The following is a 23,025-nucleotide window of genomic DNA, read 5'->3' on the forward strand; positions in this document are numbered from 1 at the left end:
GCCTGAGCCTGCCTCTTCAGCCTCATCTCCTTCCCTTGCTTATTCACACTCTGTCTGTCAGATTTTCTGGTCTCTAGAGCTGAAAGCCGTCTTAACTGACAAACAGATATTAGATCATAGAATCTAGAGCCCAGGGTATGGAAGGAAAAGTGCAAGATGGAAAAGCCAGAAATGGTTAAAAAAAAAAAAAAAAGCACATGAAACAAAACATATTTATATGTATACCCAAAATAGTAACATAATTTTGAAAAATCTGAGCTAATAGACTTGCAAAGAAATAGAAATATCTTTGATCATATTCTGAAAACAAAAAAATATAGACTTAGTAAATATAAAAGGACAAAAATTTTACACATCCCATTTCCGGGCCATAATGCAATAAAGTTAGAAAGAATAGAAACAGAATTGGCCGGGTGCTGTGGCTCATGCCTGTAATCCCAGCACTTTGGGAAGCCAAAGCGGGTGGATCACGAGGTCGAGAGATCAAGACCATCCTGGCCAACATGGTGAAACCCTGTCTCTACTAAAAATACAAAAACTAGCTGGGTGTGGTGGCAGGTGCCTGTAGTCCCAGCTACTTGGGAGGCGGAGGCAGGAGAATCACTTGAACCCGGGAGGTGGAGGTTACAGTGAGCCAAGATCTTGCCACTGCACTCCAGCCTGGCAACAGAGTGAGACTCCATCTCAAAAAAACAAACAACAACAACAACAAAACAGAGAAAGAAACAATTTAAAGATGCTCAACTCTTTGACAATGTTAAAATATTCTTTTAAATAAATTAATGCCTGGGTCAGGGTGCAAATCCAAAGCACAATGACAGTGTCCATAAACTTATGTGCTTGTAAATGTATCATAACCGTATACAGGCCGTACTGGTGAAAGGAGACAGCTGTCTGATTCAGAAACACAGGGAGTGATCAGGTTATGTTCATTAGGATCCTAGCACTGCCCTGGAGTTGTTTAACATCATCTCTTTACAGTTAGGAGCAGCACTGCAGGGAAATGTATCTATTGCAGACACCTGTGCTAAATCAGAGGCCGCCCTCCTGCTGAACCTGAACTTGACCTCACAGTTCCTGTCAGCACAGGGTTCTAGGCAGCTGCTACAAATCAATTGGTGTTGGCTTACAGATTGAAACTGCCCTCAGACAGCAGAGTGGAAACTGGCACCAATGGCTGCAATGGAGAAAATTAATGGCCTGTGGGCCACACACGGTGACTCATGCCTGTAGTCCCAGCACTTTGGGAGGCCAAAGCGGGTGGATCACTTGAGGTCAGGAGTTCGAGACCAGTCTGGCCAACATGGTGAAACTCTGTCTCTACGAAAAATACAAAAGTTAACCGGGTGTGGTGGTGCATGCCTGTAATCCCAGCTACTCAGGAGGCTGAGGCAGGAGAATTGCTTGAACCCGGGAGGCGGCAGTTGCACTGAGCTGAGATGGTGCCACTGCATTCCAGCCTGGGCAACAGAGTGAGGCTCCATCTCAAAAATAATAAAATAATAATAATAATAATAATAATGGCCCCTGCTATGGTCTGAATGTTTGTGTTCCCCCAAGGCTCATGTATTGAAATGCAATCACCAATGTGATGGTATGAGGAGGTAGGGCATTTGGGAGGTTAGAAATGGGATTCATGCACTTATAAAGGAAGCCTCAGAGAGCTGCCTTTCCCCTCCTATTATATGAGGACAGAGGGAGAAGATGCCATCTAATGAACAAGAAAGCGGCCCCTCCCCAGACACTGAATCTGCCAGTGCCTTGATCTTGGACTTCCCAGCCTCCACAACTGTGAGAAAGAAAAGTCTGTTGTTTATAAGTTACCCATTTTATGATGTTCTCTTTTAGCAGCACAAATGGACTAAGACAGCCCCCAAGAAGAATGTATGACCCGCCTAAGAACTAGACAGTGTCATTTTCTCCTGGGCTGCTCTCTCCGTGACTGGTGTGGAGATCAGTGAAGGACACAAACATTAACCATGGCAGCTCCATAGGCCATATCGCTGTACAGAGGCATACAAATGAAGTCATGCCTTAAAAGCAGAACATGGCCAGGCATGGTGGCTTATGCCTGTAATCCTAACACTTTGGGAGGCTGAGGTGGGAGGATTGCTTGAGCCCAGGAGTTGGAGACCAGCCTGGGCAACAATAGCTGGGCCTGATGGCGCATGCCTGTTGTCCCAGCTACTCAGGAGACTGAGGTGGCAGGATCACTTGAGTCTGGAACTTTGAGGCTGCAGTGAGCTATGATCACGCTGCTGCACTCCAGCCCGGGTGGCAGAACAAGACCCTGTCTCAAAAAAAAGCAGAACACAAAACAGTTTGTGGTCTGATTAAAGCTTTGTCACACATGCTCATAAAGAAATTTGGAAGAGAATTTGGAAATGGCTGAAGTTTTTTCATAAAGATCATTCTTTTAATTTGTTTAAATTTAAAAACATAACATTGGTATATGAATTGGTACATGAAAATGAATTGGTACACGAAAAACTCAAATCTTAGCTATACAGAAACTTTCAATATCTAGAATGAGGCATTTCCCAAAGGCCTGTGTAACTTGGATTTTACTACATTTTGAAAACTCTTAAGGGCTAATGTAGTTGATGAAATAATATTAATACACATTCACAGAGAAAGGACAATTGCTATAATATATACAATTATTAACATACAGTATTTTACATATATAATACCTATAATGAATCAGGCACTGCTATAAGCATTTTATATTCATTATCTCACATGAATCCTTTGTGAGGTAGATTTCAGTGTCTTCAATTTAGAGTATTGTTGGTTTGTAAACAATACATAGAATTGAATAAAACACAGAAGGCTCTTAAAAACAGTGTTGACTGAAAAATGCATTTTGCAAGTGTAACGGATACATTTATAGAAAAGTTTAAAAACTTACAAAGTTAAACTGTATTGTTTAGACATATGTACATATATAGTAAAACTGTAATGATAGTCAAAGGAATTTTTTTTTTTTTTGAGGTAGTGTCTCACTCTGTCACCCAGGCTAGAGTGCAGTGGTGCAGTCCCGCTCACTGCAGCCCCCACCTTCTGCGCTCAAGCCATCCTCCACCTCAGCGTCTCCACCCCTAGTAGCTGGGACTACAGGTGTGGGCCACCAACCTGGCCAGGAATAATTTTTAAACTTTAGATGAATGGTTCTCCTAGATGGGGAGGCAAAGGGTTATATTTGGGAGAGGCCATGCAGAAGGCCTCGTGGGTGGTGGTGAAATTGTATTTATTAGGCAGATGATAGGTGCAGAGTATTTATTTTATTTTTCTTTATATCATATATGTATACATATATATACAATTTTGTGTGTATGAAATAGTTCATAATTAAAAAATTTTTTTGAACAGCTGTCTTGAGATATAGTTAACAGACCTTACATTTTGCTTATTTAGACTGTACAATTCAGTGGTTTTTAATATATTCACGGATATGTGCAGCCAACACCACAGTCAGTTTTATAACTTTTTTTTTTTTGAGACAGAGTATCATTCTGTCACCCAGGCTAGAGTGCAGTCTTGGCTCACTGCAGCCTTGAACTCCTGGGCTCAAGCAGTCCTGCCTCAGCCTCCTGAGTAGCTGGGACTACAGGTACTCCCCACTCTGCCCGGCTAATTTTTTATTTTTTTTTGTAGAGATGGGGTTTCGCCATGTTGCTCACGCTGGTCTCGAGCTCCTGAGCTCAAGGGACCACCCGCCTCGGCCCCGTGAAGTGCTGGGATTACAGGCGTGAGCCACAATGCGCAGACCCCGTATCCTTTAGCTGTCACCCTCCTATCCCTTCCTCCAGCCCTAAGCAACCACTAATCTACTTTCTGTAAATTTGTCTTTTCTGGACATTTCATATAAAAGGAATCATATACTATGTGGACTTTTGTGACTGCCTTCTTTCGCATAGCAAAATATCTTCAAGGTTCATTCAAGTTGCAGCATTGTGTCAGTACTTTATTCCTTTTATTACCATCATAATTGTTTTAAAAAATTTTTTATCTTGAATACTGGTGCTTGAGGAAAATAGTTTAATTAGAAGGAACTCTTTTTTTCGAGATGGAATCTTACTCTGTCACCCAGGCTGGAGTGCAAGGGCATGGTCTCAGCTCACTGCAACCTCTGCCTCCCGGGTTCAAGCGATTCTCCCACCTCAGCCTCCTGAGTAGCTGAGACTGCAGGTGCATGCCACCACACCCGGCTGATTTTTGTATTTTTAATAAAGACGGGGTTTCACTGTGTTGGCCAGGCTGGTCTCAAACTCTTGACCTCATGATCTGCCCGTCTCGGCCTCCCAAAGTGCTGGGATTATAGGCGTGAGCCAGAAGGAAATGAGAAAGAAAAGTTTTTTTGGAGATCCTAAAGGACTTTCAATTACTTCTAACATCTCTAGAGGTGGATGACGCTGGTTTTTGTTCCAGAATGTGACCTTTTTTTTTTTGAGACAGAGTCTGGCTCTGTTGGCCAGGCTGGAGTGCAGTGGCGCGATCTCAGCAACTTTTTTCAAAACTGGGAATGCTATGCCATGGAGTGGATTTTTGGTTCCCAGTGAATGAGACAGGGAGTGGAAGAAGAGTTATTCTACTGAGGGAAGGGAACACACATATTGAAAAGAGACACAGCAGGAGGAAGGAGGAAGGGAGGGGAGCTGCTTGGAGCAGAATAAGCAGAGCTGTGGGCAAGGAAAGGCCGGTACTGGCCAGTGCAGGCACTGAGGGGAAGGATGAAAAGGATGTGGGAAGAACATCACACCATAAATCCCCAAATCCCAGCACCTGGAGTCGTGGGCCCCAGGAGCCTGGATATGCCCTCACAGGCGGGAGCTGGGGCTGGCGGGGCTCAGGCTCAAGCAGGGAGTCGGGACACGGGGGTTGGGGGGGCATGGATGTGCACATGGAAGGCCACAGCACTAGGTGTGGAACTTTAGGGAGAACCAGAGATACAATGTCGCCCCGTCCCTGCCTTCCGGGGACCTTCCATCTCATAGGCGCATTTGTTACCTCATTTCCATCTCTCCACAGTTCCTAGTTCCTGGAAGGGTATTCTGCATAGAATGCGAACACTGCAATTATTGACTAATAAGTGAAGAAATGAAGCATTTTACATTCAGAGTTTTGTTTTGTTTTGTTTTTACCAAAAAATGCAGTTTTTGAATGGATCTAGAGTTTCTGTTTTTCAAGATGAAAAAGCTCTGGAGATTGGTTGTACAACAATGTGAACACCCTTGACACTGATGAACTGTACACTTAAAAATAGTTAAGATGGAGGCCGGGTCTGGTGGCTGAAACCTGTAATCCCAGCACTTTGCAAGGCTGAAGGGTGGGTTGCTAGAGCTCAGGAGTTCAAGACCAGCCTGAGCAACATGGCAAAACCCCGTCTCTACAAAAAATACAAAAATTAGCTGGGCATGGTTGCACGCACCTGTGATCCCAGCTACTTGGGAGGCTGAGGTAGGAGGATCACTGGAGCCTGGGAAGTCAAGGCTCCCGCGATCCTCACACCTCAGCCTCCCAAGTGAGGGAAGTCAAGTGAGTCGTGATTGTGCCTCTGCACTCCAGCCTAGGTGACAGGGAGACCCTGTCTCAAAAAAAATTGTTAAGATGGTAAATTTTATGCGTAGTTTACCACAATTAAAAATTTAAAAAAAGTTCTATCTCACATATAAAACTCTGCATCTTTGTCTTTTTAAAAGATAACAATACAGACAAAATAGGAAACGAAAATCTAATTTTCCAGTATTAATGTTCACATTGAAGTCAATGGGAGGTATTCTATTTTTGGGTTTTTTTCCTCCCTAGAAAGTAACTACATACTTAGTAACTTTAGATGTTCGAAAACGGGAGGGGTTGAGAAAAAGAGATACATAATAAGTGACACATACTGTAAAATTTTCTTGCATTTGATTAACATATACATAGACTTTTGGATCTGAGTTTTTTTCAGGGACACATTTGTTTACAATTAAAATGTGGATTTTATCTCTTTTATTCATCTTGAATTCAGTCATGTTCCTGAGCAGTCATCAAAGCATTCTTACATCCAGCCTGGGCTTCTCTCCCTGAAAATGTTGTTTATTGGAAAAGAAAAAGGAAGTTGCCTTGAGTCAGCTAACCTTGGCCATTGCACTGCTTTCACTAGAGCTGTTTTTATTTAATGTGTCTATAAAGCTTTGCTCCCTTCGTAATATTTTAGCCTCTGTCTCCCTGAATTCATCAAACCAGTCCTGTTTTAATCCCAGTAACAAGTAGAGGGGCACCCTCTCAGTCTAATACCTGGTGTGGATGACAAGTCTTGGGAACTTGCTGGAATTGTTGGAAGATACGTCACTGTTTAGTAATGTACATGCTTGTGCATATTAGGTGCAATGAGAATTCAGGTTCAATTCATCATGTTCTTTGTCCCAGTTGTGTCCTGCAATTAGTGTTTCTTTTTTTTTTGAGACAAGGTCTCACTCTGTCGCCCAGGCTGGAGTGCAGTGGCACGATCACAGCTCACTGCAACCTTAACTCCCAGGCTCAGGTGATTCTCTCACCTCAGCCTCTCAAGTACATGGGACTACAAGCACACACCACTATACCCAGCTAATTTTTGTATTTTTTGTAGAGATGAGGTTTCACCATGTTGCCCAGGCTGGTCTCGAACTCCTGGGCTCAAGCAGTCCACCCACTTCAGCCTCCCAGAGTGCCGGGATTACAGGTGTGAGTCACTGCACCGGGCCGCAATTAGTATTTGTGATGTTAGAAACTAAAAGTGCTGGTAAGCCTTGGAAAGAAAAATCCTGTGGTCTCTGAGAGCTTCAAATTTAATCTTGGCCTCATTACCTAATCACATCAGAAGAAGAGAATCTGTGAAAAATGGAAGTGATCAAAGGACAATGGGTTCCCAGGAGAAGGGAATCTCATGCCTTCCAATCTATTCACAGCTTTGACCTGCAGACTTTAGATATGGGAGGAATAGACTAAAAACAAACTTTGTCATTGTTGTTATTGCCTTGGAGACAGAGTCTCACTCTATCACTCAGGCTGGGGTGCAGTCTTAGTTCACTGCAACCTCTGCTCCCCAGGTTCAAGCGATCCTCCAACCTCAGCCTCCTGAGTAGCTGGGACTACAGGTGTGTGCCACCACACCTGGCTAATTTTTGTACTTTTTGTAGAGACTGGGTCTCGCTATGTTTCCCAGGCTGGTCTTGAGCTCCTGGACTCAAGTGATCATCCACCTTGGCCTCCCAAAGTGCTGGGATTACAGGCATGAGCCACTGCATCTGGAAAAGCAAATTTCTTATTTTGCAATTTGGCCTTGGGGCCTGAGTGGCCAAGCTATGATTGTCTGTTTCCTCTTTGGAGTGGGGAAATGTGTGAGCTGAAGCACCAGTCACATACACACATGTCTATATGCATTTCTGTACAACCCAAGAGATCCAACTTTAGTAAGAGGGAAAGGAAATCAGAACATAGAGGGGGCCTGCTGTTTACCAGTAACTTGTAATCAACATGTCATTGAGTCCCATCTGCAATGGGTGTGTGTATGAGTTAGCTATTGCTACATAACAAACCATCCCGGAACTTAATTAGCTCATAATTGAGCTGGTTAGCAATTTAGGCTGGGCTCAGCTGGGCCATTCTTCTGGTCACAACTCAGCTCTATGTGTGTGGTGTGTGTATGTGTGTATGTTTAGCTCTGCTTCCGGGGGTGAGCTGGCTGTCAACTGGGGTACCTTGGTTCTCCTGCTTATGGTATCTCTTCCTCCAGCAGGCTAACGTGGGCTTGTTTTCATGGAGATGGCGGGGTTCTGAAAGAAAAAACAGAAGCATCCAAGATCTTTGAGCCTAACCCTGAAACTGGCACACTGTCATACTCTCTGCATTTTGTTGGCCAGAGTAAATAAGGCCAACCCAGATACAAGACTGGGGGAAACAAATTCTGTCTGTTTATGGGAGCAGCTATAAAATCTCATTGCAGAGGGCATAGATAGGGAAGTATGAAGAATTGCTATTATTTTTTCAATCAGTATCATTATGCCTTTTCTTGCAGATGAGATTTCCCTAATAGTTCCAGATCAAATTCAAAACCTTGAAGTTACTAAGTGACTAGGCTGTGACTCAGTAGTATCAACTATACTTGACTCCAAAGTCCAGACACCTGTATAGACCACAGTACTCATGCATCTCCCCTAGGCCTTCAAGATTCTGGAGAATGACACTTCTGTAAATGCCCATCTAGGGCTCTTCACTTATACCCATTGGGTATAATTCCCTCCAGAGAAAGCTGAACTGTCTTGGAAGAACTTAAAATAACTTAGGGAAACAGCTGAGGGCTGAGTTTAGGAATCAAGGCTCCAGCAATATATTTTTTATTTCTAATTATAGGGGAAATTTGAAAACATATATAATGCACTCCATATGTTTGCAAATTCTTTTCATCCATTTTTGGTATTTGTAGGCTATTTATGATTTTCAAAGCAAGCTAAATCAAACTGTGCCTGAAACAACCTCTTACTCTGAAAAGCAAGCAACATAAAGATAGATCTGCTGAGAAGACATTTCCACCTGCTGCAATTTAGCCAAACAGCTGACTGTGTATTGAAGCAGTCCTTTGATTTTAACAGGGCAAAGCTGTATCCAAGACCCCAAACTGAGGAACTGCCATGGGGCACACATGAAAATCACACACAGCTAATGTATCTCTCACCCTGAACCAGTGATCCATATCCGTGGCTGCACATTAAAATCACCTGGGGAGCTTTTAAAATTCCCAAAACCCAAACTACAACAGACCTGTTAAATTGGATTCCCTGGAGTGGGACCCAGGCAGCAGTGTTGTTTAAAGCTCTCCAAGTGATTATATTGTGTGGTCAAGGCTGAAAACCCACTGCTTTAAACCGGTATCTTTTGATGACCTAATTGCAAATAATTTCTCAAATAAATGTAAAATGTTTGCTGCTGAATTGTAGGCTTTCCGTCTTATTTGTGGTACCTACTTACTATCTTTGCACAAACCGATCTCTGCTGCTTGTTTTATTCCTGGATCAACCCCGTTCCATGGGTTTTGAGGGCATTTTATGTGCAGGACAGTGTGCTAGGTGCCATGGCCTTGGTGAGCATCATTGTTGGGGGAGGACTTTGCTGGGGAAAAAAATGTATTATGAAAACTCAAAACCATGCCATTTAGCGAACTGAGGCAAAAATGCAAATATCTGGGTGGTCGCCTGAGAGAACATGAATAGATATCTTGGAATTTTAAAATCCGTCTGATGACACCATAAGTGAATGTATTCCACTTTTTAAAAAATGCTGCTGTTATTCTCAGATACTGAGTTAGGATTTTTGTGTCAGCATGACGCTGCCTGGCCTCATCACTTGGGTTTGGAAGTGCTCTCTTCAGTTTTTTAAAAGAGTTTGAAGATCGGTGTTCTCCATTAAAGGTTTGGTAGAATTCACCAGTGAAGCCAACAGGTTCAGGGCGGTTTGTTTTTGGTCAGGAGGTTTTTGATTACCGATTCAGTCCCCTTAATGATGGATCTATTCAGATTTTGTATTTCTTTGCAATTCAGTATTTTGTGTCTCTAGGAATTTGCCCATTTTATCTAGGTTGTCCAGTTTGTTGGCATACAGTTGTTGACAGTGCACCCTTATAATCCTTTTTATTTCTCTAGAATTGATAGTCATGTCCCCACTTTAATTTTGATTTTAGTAACTTGTTTCTTCTGTCCTTTTTTCTTAGTCAAACTAAAGGTTTGTCAATTTTGTTAATCTTCTTGAAGAACTGACTCTTGGGTTTGTTGATTTTCTTGTGTTTTTCTATTCTCCATTATTTATCTCTGCTCTAATCTTTACTATTTCCTCCTTCTAACTTTGGATGTAGTTCTTTTTCTCATTTCTTAAGTTGTAAAGTTTGGTTGTTGATTTGAAATCTTTCTTCCTTTTTAATGTAATACAGCTATAAATTTCCCACTTAGGATTGCTTTCAAAGTGTCTCATAAGTTTTAGTATGCTGTCTTCATTTTCACTGGTTTCTAGTACTTTCTAATTTCCCTTGATTTCTTCTTTGACCTGTGGTTGTTTATGAATGTATTGCTTAATTTTTTTAGTTTTCCTTCTATTATTGATTTGTAACTTCATCCTGTTGTGGTCAGGGAAGATACTATGTATGACATCTATTTTTTTTTTTTTTTCCCAACACAGGGTCTCACTCTGTCACCCAGGCTGGAGTGCAGTGGCCCGACCTCGGCTCACCACAACCTCCACCTCCTGGGTTCAAGCAATTCTTCTTCTTGCCTCAGCCTCCCAAGTAGCTGGAATTATGGGTGGCCATCACCATGCCCAGCTAATTTTAGTAGAGACAGAGTTTCACCATGTTGGCCAGGCTGGTCTCGAACTACTGACCTTAGGTGATCCACCTGCCTTGGCCTCCCAAAGTGCTGGGATTACAGGCATGAGCCACCATGCCCAGCCTCAGTTTTCATTTGTAGTTTTGTCCCTAGTCTTTGGAGTAGATTCCTCCCTTCCATGAGCCAGAGAACTCACTAAGTCCATTGCACTATGAACTCACAGAGAATTCACTGCGCATATTCCACAGTGAACTCACAAAGAACTCACTGTGTCCATTGCACTGTAAACTCACAGAGAACTCACTATGTCCATTGCACTTTGAACTTGGAGAGAACTCACTATGTACATTGCACTGTGAACTCATGGAGAACTCACTATGCCCACTGCAGTATCTAAATGTAAAGGTTGCAGCTATGGGTCAAAAAACCAGCTCCTAGATTCTTTAATTTTTTGAAGGGTTTTCATGTCTCTATCTCCTTCAGTTCTGCTCTAACCTTAGTTATTTCTTGTCGTCTGCTAGCTTTTGAATTTGTTTGCTGTTACTTCTCTAGTTCTTTTAATTGTGATGTTAGGGTGTTGATTTTAGATCTTTCCTGCTTTCTCTTGTGGGCATTTAGTGCTATAAATTACCCTCTACACACTGCTTTAAATGTGTCCCAGAAATTCTGGTACATTGTGTCTTTGTTCTCATTGGTTTCCAAAAACATTTATTTCTGCCTTCATTTCGTTATTTACCCAGTAGTCATTCAGGAGCAGGTTGTTCAATTTCCTTGTAGTTGTGCGGTTTTTAGTGAGTTTCTTAATTCTGATTTCTAATTTGGTTGTACTGTGGTCTGCGAGACAGTTTGTTGTGATGTCTGCTCTTTTACATTTGCTGAGGAGTGCTTTACTTCCAATTAAGTGGTCAATTTTAGAATAAGTGCGATATGGTGCTGAGAAGAATGTATATTCTGTTGATTTGGGGTGGAGAGTTCTGTAGATGTCTGTTAGGTCCGCTTGGTCCAGAGCTGAGTTCAAGTCCTGGATATCCTTGTTAATTTTCTGTCTCACTGATCTGTCTAATATTGACAGTGGTGTATCAAAGTCTCCCAATATTATTCTGTGGGAGTCTAAGTCTCTTTGTAGGTCTCTAAGGACTTGCTTTATGAATCTGGGTGCTCCTGTATTGGGTGCATATATATTTAGGATAGTTAGCTCTTCTTGTTGCATTGATCCCTTTACCATTATGTAATGCCCTTCTTTTTCTCTTTTGGTCTTTGTTGGTTTAAAGTCTGTTTTATCAGAGACTAGGATTGCAACCCCTGCTTTTTTTTTTTTTTCTTTCCATTTGCTTTGTAGATCTTCCTCCATCCCTTTATTTTGACCCTATGTGTGTTTTTTCACCTGAAGTGGGTCTCCTGAATACAGCACACTGATGCAGTCTGTGTCTTTTAATTGGGGCATTTAGACCAATTACATTTAAGGTTAAGATTGTTATGTGTGAATTTGATCCTGTCATTATGATGTTAGCTGGTTATTTTGCCCATTAGTTGATGCAGTTTCTTCATAATGTTGATGGTCTTTAAAATTTGGCATGTTTTTGCAGTGACTGGTACCAGTTGTTTATTTCCATGTTTAGTGCTTCCTTCAGGAGCTCTTGTAAGGCAGGCCTAATGGTGACAAAATCTCTCAGCATTTGCTTGTCTGTAAAGGATTTTATTTCTCCTTCACTTATGAAGCTTAGTTTGGCTGGATATGAAATTCTAGGTTGAAAATTATTTTCTTTAAGAATGTTGAGTATTGGCTCTCACTCTCTTCTGGCTTGTAGGGTTTCTGTAGAGAGATCCACTGTTAGTCTGATGGGCTTCCCTTTGTGAGTAACCCAACCTTTATCCCTGGCTGCCCTTAACATTTTTCCTTCATTTCAACTTTGTTGAATCTGATGATTATGTGTCTTGGGGTTGCTCTTCTCGAGGAGTATCTTTGTGGTGTTCTCTGTATTTCCTGAATTTGAATGTTGGCCTGCCTTGCTAGATTGGGGAAGTTCTCCTGGATAATATCCTGAAGAGTGTTTTCCTACTTGGTTCCATTTTCCCCTCACTTTCAGGTACACCAATCAAATGTAGATTTGGTCTTTTCACCTAGTCCCATATTTCTTGGAGACTTTGTTCATTTCTTCTCACTCTGTTTTTCTCTGATCTTGTCTTCTTGCTTTATTTCATTAAGTCAATCTTCAGTCACTGATATCCTTTCTTCCACATGATTGATTTGGCTATTGAAGCTTTTGTATGCGTCACGAAATTCTCGTGTTGTGTTTTTCAGCTCCATCAGGTCATTTATAGTCTTCTCTACACTGCTTATTCTAGTTAGCAATTCATCTAACCTTTTTTCAAGGTTCTTAGCTTCCTTGTGGTGGATTAGAACATGCCCCTTTAGCTCAGAGGAGTCTGTTATTACCGACCTTCTGTAGCCTACTTCTGTCAATTCCTCAAACTCATTCTCCCTCCAGTTTTGTTCCCTTGCTGCCGAGGAGTTGTGATCCTTTGGAGGAGGAGAGGCATTCTGTTTTTTGGAATTTTCAGCCTTTCTGTGCTGGTTTCTCCCCATGTTTGTGGTTTTATCTACTTTTGGTCTTTGATTTGGTGACCTACAGATGGGGTTTTGGTGTGGATGTCTTTTTTGTTGATGTTGATGCTATTCCTTTCTGTTTGTTAGTTTTTCTTCTAACAGTCAGACCTCTCAGCTGCAGGTCTGTTGGAGTTTGCTCCACTCCAGACCCTGTTTTCCTGGGTATCACCAGTGGAGGCTGCAGAACAGCAAAGTTTGCTGCCTGATCCTTCATCTGGAAGCTTCATCCGAGAGGGGCACCCACCAGTTGCCAGCCAGAGCTCTCCTGTATGAGGTGTCTGTTGGCCCCTATTGGGAGGTGTCAGGCTACATGAGGGTCAGTGACCCACTTGAGGAGGCAGTCTGTCCATTATCAGAGCTCAAATGCTGTGCTGGGAGAACCACTTCTCTCTCCAGAGCTGTCAGGCAGGGACGTTTAAGTCTGCTGAAGCTGTGCCCACAGCTGCCCCTTCCCCTAGGTGCTCTGTCCCAGGGAGATGGGGGCTTTATCTGTAAGTCCCTGACTGTGGCTGCTGCCTTTTGTTCAGAGATGCCCTGCTCAGAGATTGGAATCCAGAGAGGCCGTTGGCCTTGCTGAGCACGGTGGGCTCTGCCCAGTTTGAATTTCCCAGAAGCTTTGTTTACACTGTGAGCAAAAAACCGTCTACAAGCCTCAGCAATGGTGGATGCCCCTCCCCGCTCCAAGCTCCAGCATCCCAGGTTGATCTCAGATTGCTGCACTAGCAGCGAGAATTTCAAGCCAATTGATCTTAGCTTGTTGGGCTCCGTGGGCGTGGGACACACCAAGCCAGGCACCAGAGGGAATCTCCTGGTCTGCCAGTTGCAAAGACCATGGGAAAAGCACAGCATCTGGGCAGTAGTGTACTGTTCCTCCCAGTACATTCTCTCCCTTTCCCTTGGTTAGGAAAGGGAAATCCCCCAACCCCTTGCGCTTCCTGGGTGAGGTGACACCTCGCCCTGCTTTGGCTCGCCCTCCACGGGCTGCACCCACTGTCCAACCAGTCCCATTGAGATGAACCAGGTACCTCAGGTGGAAATGCAGAAAACACCCATCTTCTTTGTTGGTCTTGCTGGAAGCTGCAGACTGGAGCTGTTCCTATTCAGATATCTTGCCAGGAATCCCCATCAGTCTCTTTTAATTTAGCTATTCTGGAGGATGTGTGGTGATAGCTCATTGATTTTCATTTGCATTTACATGATTATTGAGGAAATTGAACACATTTGGAGATGATTTTTAATAAATTATCTATTCAGCCTTCTACTCATTTTTCTATTATTTGTCTTTTTCTTATTGTTTATAGGAGTTCTCTACACATTCTGGATGTGATTCCTTTGTCTGTTACATGTGTGTATATATTTTCTCCCACTCTAAAACTTGCCTCTTCACTTTCTTAATGGTCTTTTGATAAATAAAAATTATTAATTTGAATGTGGTCTAATTTATCAATCTCTTTCTTTATAGCTATTGGTTTTTGTTATCTGTTTAAAAAATATTTCCCTACTCAAAGTTATAAAAATAATTTATTTTATTTTTTAATATTTATGTTTAAAGCTACATTCCTTCTGAAATTGATTTTTGTGGGTGGTTTAGGATATGTTTCAAGATCTTCTTTTTACACATGGCTATCTAATTGATCTGTCAGCATTAATTTCTTAAATATATTTTTAATGTTTTTGTATTTTTTGTAGAGATGGGGTCTTGCTATGTTGCCTAGACTGGTCTCAAACTCCTGAGCTCAAGTGATCCACCCACCTTGGCCTCCCAAAGTGCTGAGATTAAAGGTATGAGCCACCGTGTCTAGCTACTTGTATTTTTGTACCTGTTAATCAACCTCTCTTCACCCTCCCTCCTTCCCACTACCCTTCCTGGCCTCTGGTAACCACTGGATAGAGTATATCCTCATGAGATCCACTTTCTTCAGTTCCACGTGACTGAGAACATGCAGTATTTGATTTTCTGTTTCTGAGTTATTTCACTTGGGATAACAGCCTCCAGCTCCATCCACATTACATTACTGCAAATGACAAGATTTCATTTCTTTCTATGGCAGTATAATATTCTGGTGTGTGTGTGTGTGTGTGTGTATGTGTGTGTGTGTGTGTGTATCACATTTTTTTTCTTCATTCATCTGTTGATGGGCACAATCTCGGCTCACTGCAACCTCTGCCTCCCGGGTTTAAGCAATTCTCCTGCCTCACCCTCCTGATTAGCTAGGACTACAGGCATGTGCCACCATGCCCAGATATTTTCTGTATTTTTGGTAGAGACAGCATTTTGCCATGTTGGCCAGGCTGGTCTCAAACTCCTGGCCTCAAGTGATCTGCCCACATCAGCCTCCCAAAGTGCCGGGATTACAGATATGAGCCACTGCACCTGGCCAAATTTTGGCGATCATGAAGAGTACTGCACTAGACGTGGAGTGCAGAATCTCTTCCATATATTGATTTCCTTTCTTTTAGGTAGATACTACATAAGTTTTAATCCCTGTTTTAACTTACATAAGGCTATATTAACTATTTTAACTGTGGATCTGTGGGATCCCATTTTATTATTTTTATTTATTTATTTATTTATTGAGAGGGAGTCTCCATCTATTGCCCGGGCTGGAGTGCAGTGGTGCGATCTCGGCTCGCTGCAACCTCTGCCTCTTGGGTTCAAGCCATTCTCCTGCCTCAACCTCCCAAGTAGCTGGGATTATAGTTCAGGCAGCCACCATGACTCCTGGCTATTTTTTGTATTTTTAGTAGAGAAGGGGTTTCGCCATGTTGGCCAGACTGGTCCTGAACTCCTGACCTCAGGTGATCTGCCTGCCTCGGCCTCCCAAAGTGTTAGGATTACAAGTGCGAGCTACTGTGCCCAGCCACTGGGATCCCATTTTAATCAAGCCAATTTGTAAGTACCAAAAATTTGACTTTTTAAATTTATTATTCATTGTGTTAGCACATCTGTTCCTAATATCAGATATTTTAGGGCAATGGCTACTATGGCTATGGGATAGTTAGGCAAGAGTATAAAGTGTGCCACACCCATATTTCCTCTATTTTATATTTGCTTTCCTAAGATTATCGGGAGTACAGTGTTCAAACTTAGTGGCATCTCAAAGTATAATTTGAGCTTCTGCATTGATTAAGTCTACGAATTGGAAATTTTTGGATTTCCAATTGGGTTAAATTGTGGACCTTTGTATATGTAAATATATATAAATTTTAAAATTTGAAAATATTATAGACATGTAATTTATTTATTTAGCTCTTATTTTTTCCCCCATATCTGGGTTGGTTTTTCCTCCTTGGGCTTCAAAGACTCCCACTCCACCTCCCACAGATTGGGGTTTGCAGTGAAAGAGTAATCGCAGTCTCTCCCGCGATTTAGATCCAAGAGCACATTTAGAAGCCCTTGTCTAACCATGTGTAACAATGCGCTTAGACCCCTTGCCTGAAGTATCAGTCCTTTTTCATTGTCTATCTGGGCAAAATCGTTTATTTATTTATTTATTTACTTATTTATTTTTAAAATGGGGTCTGGCTCTGTTGCCCAGGCTGGAGTGCAGTGGTGCCATCTCAGCTCACTGCAACCTCCACCTCTCAGGCTCAAGCCATCCTCCCCTGTCAGTCTTCCAAGTAGCTGGGACTACAGGCACATGCCATTACACCCTGCTGACTTTTGTACCAATTTTTGTATTTTGGGTAGAGACAGGGTTTCGCCATGTTGCCCAGGCTGGTCTCTAACTCCTGCGCTCCGGCGATCAGCCGGCCTTGGCCTCCCAAAGTGCTGGGATTACAGAGCCACCAGGTGCAGCATGGCAAAATCGTTCAGAATGCCTTATATCTCTAGGTGGGAAACAAAAAATTTTCTGTCTCCTGTGTCCAGCCCTTTTTACCTTTCAGTGTTTACTGGATAAACTCTGATGGTTCCGAGTGGAGTGGCCCTGCCTGTAGGCAGTGGTCTTCTTTTCCAGAGTGTCCCAAGCAACCTTGCCAGGGTGGGGTCAGCATCTAGCCGGGCTACTGTGGCCTTGCGCGAATTTTCTAGGCTACAGGCCCTTGTTGAGTTCACAGGCAGCAGTGCTCAATAAAGTCTGGGCACACTGCTGGATGCTCTGCACTCCTAAATCAACTGCATGACCTGCTCTGGGGTTTTAAAAGGGGCCGGAAGGAAATGCTGCTTGCTCTTTTTCCTTAGACATCATGCCATGGGTCTCCAACGATGGGATCTCGTATCACAGTCAGGGATGAATACAGACAGCAACAACATGAGACTAGGTCCAGAACAGCACCTTGGTGGGGGCCATGGCCCAAGGTGGATGCCACACACTAACTCCGTGTGGGGCTGGAAGCATGTGAACAGCTCCAAAACACATCCTGCCTCTACTGAACATGGTGGCCTGAAATGTCCAGAGCAAGGCGTGTCAGGCACGCGCTTGCAGGGTGCACGTGAAAGCATCAAATTCACAGACTGCCAATGAGGGCCACACACCCCAGCCCTGATAGCTCCCTCTGCACCCAGAGCCATGCTGGGGTGCAGCGTGTGGACTCCATGCCCTGACTTACTTTCGGTGTGGTTGGGTGGGTGACAAACGGGATTGCTTCAATCCTTTAGCCACTTTCCCTTGATTTCTCACAAGCCCCAAATATGGGTGGTGCCGATCCAGAGACACCTCCAGCCTTCTCAGACTTGGGGCTGGGCTGTCCCATGCTGGCTCTGATTGGCAGCATAGGCCATTTACCGGCCAAAGGCCCCTTTGAAGGAAACAGTACAGTGAGCGCCCTCGGCCTGCTACACACAGAGGCTCTGGAGGAGAGAGGGAGGAAGTCCTTAAGCCAGGGTCTTTGCTCCCAGGTTCTGGGGTTCCTGATCTGCCAGAAGGAGAAAAGGCAGAGGTGGGTATGGGGCTGAGGCAGAGCTTCACAGGGAGGTGCAATAAACATGCTCCCCTTGGGCAGAGCCCCACAAAGGTCAAACAAGGGAGGGACAAAAAAACTATATATTTACCTTTGAACAGTTTTCTTCCTCCCTGCTCCTCTGGTCACCTCCAACTTTCTTGCTAGATCAATTCCTGGTTTCTGGGACATAATTTGCGCAGAACCCAGGTGCTAGGAAAATTTTTTAAAAAAGAAAATTATAGCATCCAGAAAGGTTAAATGGATGATAGAATAGAGATAGGCAGAGGCTAGTTGTGTTGGCTCGTACCTGCAATCCCAGCACTCTGGGAGGCCGAGGTGGGAGGATTGCTTGAGCTCAGGAGTTTGAGACCAGCCTGGGCAACACAGCAAGACCCCTGTCTCTACAAAAATAAAAAGATTAGCCATGTGGGTGGTGCATGCCTGTAGTCCCAGCTACTCAGGAGGCTGAGGTGGGAGGATCACTTGAGCCCAGGAGTTCGAGGATACAGTGAGCCATGATTGTGCCACTGCACTCCAGCCTGAGTGATAGAGTGAGACCCTGTCTCTATAAAGAGAGAGAGAGAGAGTGAGAGAGAAGCAGAGAATGGAGAATGAAGGAGAGAGAGGAGAGAGAGGGGTCTTGCGGGCTGGGTCTTAGACAGTTGAGGGTGTCAGAGGCAGGGTCTTCAGGAGGCTGAAAGGTGGTGGTAAGGGAGTGTGGGGGGTGGGGGAGATCAACAGACATAATTTTTAATAGATGTTTTGCTGTGTCTTAAGAACAAATGTTTCTTCTTAGCATTACCTCAAAGGACTACATAAAGGTTTGGACTGCTTTCAGTCTTACTTTATGTCAGGCTATTATTTTTTGGAAGGTGACACTAGGCAAGGATGGGCCATATTGGGGTTCCATGTTTATATGTGTAACATTGCACTAAGACTTGTGTTTTCATAAACAACAGTCAGTGAGGATTTTGCTGCCACCCAATTTTTATAGAAGAGCAGAAGCACTCCTGCCTTCATGTTGTGGAAGATAGAGAAGGTGGGTGTGGGATCTAAGGACAGCAATCCTGACTTCACCTTCTTCCCCAAGGGCGGGGTCAGAAGCCCAGGTCTTCCTGTTCTGATCTCAGTCTCGGAGGTGAATCAGGTACCTCGGGCTTTTCTTCTGAAGAAACATCCACGCAATGCCAAACAAACTGGGGGACATCGAGCGATTTGGCCTGCAAGAGTTGCAGAATAACCGAAGAGGGGGTTGGCTCTCGGTCTCTGCTTTATTCCACGGCTTTGTTTCCACTCACTTGTAACTGAGGATTGGCGGTTTCAGACCCCGCACAAAGTCTTTGTGAGTTTTCTCAGCCGCAGACACTTGGGCCTCTTTGTTTTGGATGGCAATGTCACACCGAATGCAAGTTCGAGGAGGTTCTTTGCTGAATGCAGGACAGGAGGCCTGTGCAGGAGACAATGGGAGTGAAGAGGGAAACCTGCCGGCGTACAGACAGTTAAGGCAGCCAGGAAGCCGCGCGCTCCGTGGAAAACCTCTGTTGAAAGCCCCTTCAGTAGTTTAAAGTCTAAAGAGTAGCTGCTGCTACTTTTGATTTCTTCCTTAAAGAGGATCAATTAGAGCCCTCCGATCGCGTCCCCAAAGGCCCTGGTCTGTGCCTGCTGACGCAGGAGAGGCCGACAGCGCTCCCTCCTGCGACCGAGGCGCTTCTCCTTAATTGGTTTGAAAAATTGCAGCTGGATCCCGACAGCCGCTGCTCCCGGGGTGGGTGCGGAGGGAGGGAGCGAGGAGGGAGGGGACAGCTTAGCCTCCCGCCTCCCAGAGCCTCTCCTGAGGCTCCCACCCAGCGCCTTTCTTTCCTTCCTCCCTTCGTTTATTTCTGGGACCCCTCCCCACAAACTTTCTTTAAAGCCTGGTCACGTGAGGTCTCCTCTGAGGTTTTGCTCTCTGCGGTCTGGGACGGCGTTTCTGGAGGCAGCACTTCCCGAGTCGCTAGAGAGTCACTTTCCTGGTCTCTGCCCGCCGGAGCAGGTGACTCTGCTGTTTCTACCTTTGTTAGAAAGCCCATGTCTTGTTTTCTCTCCAGCATTCATTCTGTGCCCTAGTGTCCCGGAGCGCTGAGCCTGCCCTGGTGACTCCATAGGCTTCCTGGGGAAGGCAGAGCCACTGCCATGTGTCCATGGGTCCCCGGGAGAGGCAGTGGACAGCAACTCCTGGCTTCTGGCCTGGAGAAGGAGCTGCGTTTGGCTTAGCCTGGGTTTCCTCCTCTATAAATGAAGGGGGCTGGATTAAATTAATCTGTTCTCAGATCCCCTTTTCTTTTTATATGTTTATTTTTGTTTTGTTTTGTTTTGTTTGTTTTACTTTTTGAGATGGAGTCTCACTCTGTCACCCAGGCTGGAGTGCAGTGGCGCTATCTCAGCTCACTGCAACCTCCACCTCGTGGGTTCAAGTGATTCTCCTGCCTTAGCCTCCGAGTAGCTGGGATTACAGGCGCCAGCCACCATGCCTGGCTAATTTTTGTATTTGTATTTGTATTTTTATTTATTTATTTTACTATTATTATTATTTTGAGATGGAGTTTCACTCTGTTGCCCAGGCTGGAGTGCAGTGGCACAATCCTGGCTCACTGCAACCTCCGCCTCCTGGGTTCAAGCGATTCTCTTGCTTCAGCCTCCTGAGTAGCTGGGATTACAGGTGCTCGCCACCACGCCTGGCTAATTTTTTATAATTTTTGATAGAGTCAGTGTTTCCCCATGTTGGCCAGGCTGGTCTTGAACTCCTGACCTCAAGTGATCTGTCCACCTTGGCCTCCCGGAGTGCTGAGATTACAGACGTGAGCCAACGCACCTGGCCTAATTTTTGTATTTTTAGTAGAGACGGAGTTTCCCCATGTTGGCCAGGCTGGTCTTGAACTCCTGACCTCAGGTGATCCACTGACTCGGCCTCCCAAAGTGCTGAGATTACAGGTGTGAGCCACCACATCAGCTCAGATCCCTTTTTCTTTCTGCTGATAAAAATTCTGTTCAAACAAAACTGCCAGGAAACACACCCACAGAGCCCTGGAACTCAGCGCCACTCCTTGGTTTCCAGCTCTGACAGGTCCCCAGCAGCACAAAGCTGCCCAGGGCACAGCTGGAAAGCCAGCCAGGCTGGGTGCTCCCCAAGGCCCTCTCAGCTCTAACCTTCAGGGGTCTTGTGCCGTGGAGTTTTCAGGAGGGGCCCTGGAGACAACAGGACCGGTGGCACCGCAGCCTTTCCCTTTCAGGGTGCTTAAGTGCCCTGGGCTGGTGGAGGGCTGGGCGCAGGAGAGAGGCAAGTGGCAACAGCGTTTATGCTACGGAGGACTGTAGCCCCACTGTACCCTAAAGCGAGCTGGGGGAAACAGATGGGCATTCCCAGCCCCATCTCCAGCTCCCCTCCCCCATCCCCCAGAGACAGGGTTGAAGAGGAAGGCCAGATGAAGCTTTGGCCATTTTTTTCTCAGTGCAATGGAAAGTTATGGAAAGATTTTACATACAGGGTTCAGCATGATACAACTTACACATTTAAAAGATTTACATGTTTAAAAAAACTAGACTAGGCTGGGTGCAGTGGCTCACGCCTATAATCCCAGCACTGTGGGAGGCCGAGGCAGGCGGATCAGTTGGGTTCAGGAGTTCGAGACCAGCCTGGCCAACATGGGGAAACCTCATCTCTACTAAAAATACAAAAATCAGCCGGGTGTGGTGCTGCTCACCTATAGTCCCAGCTAGTTGGGAGGCTGAGACAGGAGAATTGCTTGACCCGGGAGACAGAGGTTGCAGTGAGCCGAGATCACACCACTGCACTCTAGCCTGGGAGACAGAGTGAGACTCTGTCTCAATAAATGAATGAGTGAATGAATGAATGAATGAATGAATAAATAAATAAATAAATTTGACTAAAAGGTTGGAGAGTGGGTTGAGAGGATAAGTCTGGAGGCAGGAAAAACTGAGGAATGTATTCACCAATCTTATGAAGAGATGAAGGCGTACCCAAGAGAAGTGAAACCATATGTCCACACAAACACTTGAGCAAGAATTGCTATAGGTTGAAGGTTTGTGTCTCCCCCAAATTCCTATGTTGAAATCCTCACCCCCAAGGTGATGGTATTTGGAGGCGGGGCCTTCGTGAGGTGACCGGGTCATAAGAATGGAGCCCTCATGAATGGGATTACTGCCATATAAAAGAGGACCCAGAGCGTTCATTGGCCCCTTCTGCCATATGAGGACATAGTGAGAAGGTGCCATTGTGGACCAGGAAACAAGTCCTCAGCACACACCAAATCTGCTGGTACCTTTTCTTGAACCTGCAGCCTCCAGAACGGTGAGAAATGAATTTCTGTTGTTTGTGAGCCACCCAGCTGTGGTATTTTCCTATAGCAGCCCAAATGGATGAACACAGGAATGCGCATAGTCACACTACTCATAATCCCCCCGAAGTGGACACAACCCTGATGTCCACGGCAGACAAAAGCATACTGTTATGTACCCGGGAATGGATAAACGAAAGCACTATAGCCATACAAGAGGATATTGTCCGGCCATAAGAAGGAATAAAGTGATGATATTGATGTGTGCTACAACATGGAAACCTTTCAACAAACTTGAAAACATGCTGATTGAAAGAAGCCAGTGACAAAAGACCGCATATTGTTGGATTCCATTTATATGAAGTGTCCAGAACAGAGACACCTATAGAGACGAAAAGGAGATTTGTGGTTGCCAGGGAGAGGGGAAGGGGAGATGAGGAGTGGCTGCTCATGGATATGGGGCTTCTTTGGGGGGTGATGGCATGTTCTGGAATAAGATAGCGGTGATGGTTGCACAACTTGGTGAATACACTAAAAACTACTGAATTGTGTGCTTTAGAAGGATGAATATGATGGCAGTGAATTATATCTCCATTTTTTTTTAATGTAAAAAGAACAAGAAGCATCACAGCTCATCTGTAGTCTGTGCTTTGGGAGGCCAAGGCAGTAGGATTATTTGAGGCCAGGAGTTCAAAAATCAGTCAGACCAACACAGACCCCACCTCTACAACAAATTTAAAAAATAGCTGGGCATGGTGGAGCATGCCTGTAGTCCCAGCTAGTCAGGAGGCCGAAGCGGGAGGACTTCTTGAGCCCAGGAGTGCAAGGCTGCAGTGAGCTATGATCGCACCACTGCACTCCA

The 23,025-nt window shown here is 44.5% G+C and overlaps 1 long non-coding RNA gene across 1 annotated transcript in view; it reads left to right on the forward strand.

Moving 5' to 3' along the window:
• LOC107975043 (uncharacterized) overlaps window positions 1–23,025 on the forward strand; it is a 37,830-nt gene that overhangs the window by 2,643 nt on the left and 12,162 nt on the right. The window contains exon 2 of the long non-coding RNA XR_001718222.3: window positions 14,635–14,727. This is a non-coding gene — a long non-coding RNA (uncharacterized LOC107975043). The remainder of the gene's footprint in view (window positions 1–14,634; window positions 14,728–23,025) is intronic.

This window comes from Pan troglodytes, chromosome 5 (genome assembly GCF_028858775.2).
Source record: "Pan troglodytes isolate AG18354 chromosome 5, NHGRI_mPanTro3-v2.0_pri, whole genome shotgun sequence".
NCBI classification, from domain to species: Eukaryota; Metazoa; Chordata; class Mammalia; order Primates; family Hominidae; genus Pan; species Pan troglodytes.